We start from the raw sequence: 2854 nt of genomic DNA, 5'->3' as shown, positions 1-2854 counted from the left end.
GCGCTTGAAGCTTAGTCGATTCTGGTTGGAGGTAATTGAACCAGGTAGAGCATTGCATAACTAAGCTGAGGATGGAAGGAATGATCTTTGGTGGCTGAACAGATTGGATCTTGGAATTCATATTGTGTTTTCTATCTTTATAGATGGATATCATTAAAACAATATGTTTTCAAGTTTTGACCTATATTGCTCGAGTGGTTTTAATATGAGAAGCAAACGTGCATATAACAATGACCCCTAATGATAGTACAGACTCTCAATATGAAAGATTGATGGTCAAGTGAGCTTCAGTCTGTATTACTGGCTTTGGTCAAAGCATTTGAGACAAATCAACAACAGAAATCAAAGGCCAAGGGTTAACCATGTTAACTTAACAATTGGGTAAACATTTTGGTTAAGGGCTCGGATAGCGACGTTTTCACATATTTTTTGTGGGAGCTGAGAGCACATCATAAACACCAATTTGCATTCTGAATACGAGGAATGTCCTTCCGATATCAAATAATTGTGATTTTTAATACAATTTTTATGGCAAATTGTTAAAAATTGACATTTTTGACATTTAACAGTCTTCGAAGTAAATTGTATAAATCTAATGATATGTATGTAGCTGGGAGGAAAAGCCGTATCATGTGAATATTTTTTCCTTTCATATTGATTATATACATTTTTCTCAAAACCTAAAAATATAAGTTTTAATAATTTGCCATAAAATTAGTACTATTATATTGCGAATTTCATAAAATCTGAATTATTTGATATCGTCCTCGTATTCAGAATGCAATTTTGTGTGTCTGATATACTCTCAGGCCTCAGAAAAATACTGTGCAAAGGGGATGAGGTATCAAAATAAACAGAACAAATTTTCTATATATCCACTGCTTTATTTTTTAAATTTAGCTTTAGTGTCTTTAAAAAATGCCTTTTGTTTTAAGTGTTTTTGGATACTTTTTCATGGAGTATAAAAATTTGGTGTTTGTGCAACTTTAAAACCCTTGTTTTTGTGGTACTGAAAATGTCACTAAACTGGCAGTCAAATTTTAACCCACAATGTACATGGTTCTCAGAATGGAAGTCAAAATGACAGCCAAACTGTTACTCATAATGATACTGAAATTTGAAGCCTATTCGCTGCTCAAAATAAGAATCAGGTTGTAGAAAGGTGGTTGTTCTGCATTGTCAAATGATGCAGAAAAATATAAAAGGAGACATTGAATTGAATTAGATAAGTGCGCAGGATATGAACTCGTCATAGGGCAATGATGCAAGATCTTCGTTATCCCTATTGTTGATTTATTCACTTTTTCATACCCATTTTTGATCTTGACCTTTGTTTATCCCTATTTTGATTTATTCATTTTTATACCTATTTGATTTAGAAACCTTTGTTATACCTATTTTTGATTTATTCACTTTTTTATACTTTTGATTTATTTTTGTTTTAAAGACCTTTCTTATCCCTATTTTTAATTTATTCATTTTTGTATACCTATTTCATTCGACCTTTGTTATCCCTATTTTTGATTTATTTACTTTTTTAAACTTATTTTTTATTTGACTTTTTCTACACCCATTTTTGATTTAAATATCTTTCTTGTCCCTATTTTTGATTCATTCACTTTTTCATATCTATTTTTGATTCAGAGACCTTTGTTAGCTCAATTTTTTGATTTATTCACTTTTTTAAACCTATTTTTGATTTAGAGACTTTTGTTATTCCTATTTTGGATCTATTGACTTTTTTATACCCATTTTTGATTTAGAGATCTGTCGATGTCGTATCCCTATTTTTGATTTATTCCCCTTTTGATACCTGTTTTTGATTTAGAGACCTTTGTTAGCTCAATTTTTTGATTTATTCACTTTTTAAACCTATTTTTGATTTAGAGACTTTTGTTATTCCTATTTTTGATTTATTGACTTTTTTATACCCATTTTTGATTCAGAGACCTTTGTCATCCCTATTTTTGATTATTCACTTTTTATACCTATTTTTGATTTAAAGACCTTTCTTATCCCTATTTTTGATTTGATTTATTTACTTTTTATACCTATTTTTGTTTAGAGACCTTTCTTATCCCTATTTTAGATGTATTCACTTTTTTATACCTAAATTTGATTTACAGACCTTTGTTAACCGTTTTTTTTTTATTTATTCACTTTTTACACCTATTTTTGATTTAGACCTTTGTCATCCCTATTTTTGATTTATTCACTTTTTATACATATTTTTGATTTATTGACTTTTTTGATACTATTTTTGATTTCGACTTTTCTTTATCCCTATTTTTGTTTATTCACTTTTTCATACCTATTTTTGATTTAGAGACCTCTGTTATACCTATTTATGGTTTATTCACTTTTTATACCTATTTTTGATCTGACCTTAATGTTAACCTTATTTTGATTTACTCACTTTTTCATACCTATTTTTGATTTAGAGATCTTTATTATACCTATTTTGATTTATTCACTTTTTTATACCTATTTTCGACTTGGAGACCTTTGTTAACCTATTTTTTAATTATTTACTTTTTCATACCTATTTCAAAAGCCCTTTGTTAGCTCTATTTTTGATTTATCACTTTTTTATACCTATTTTTGATTTAGAGATCTTTCTTATTCCTATTTTTGATTTAGTTACTTTTTGATATCTAGATTTAGAGACCTTTGTTATACCTATTTTTGATTTAGAGACCTTAGTTATACATACTTTTGATTTATTCACTTTTTCATACCTATTTTTGATTTAGAGACCTTTCTTATCCCTATTTTTGATTTATTCACTTTTTATACCTATTTTTGATTTAGAGACCTTTGTCATCCCTATTTTTGATTTATTCACTTTTTATAC

The sequence above is a fragment of the Amphiura filiformis genome, chromosome 2 (assembly GCF_039555335.1).
Source record: "Amphiura filiformis chromosome 2, Afil_fr2py, whole genome shotgun sequence".
NCBI lineage: Eukaryota > Metazoa > Echinodermata > Ophiuroidea > Amphilepidida > Amphiuridae > Amphiura > Amphiura filiformis.
Note: the sequence above shows the minus strand (reverse complement) of the source record.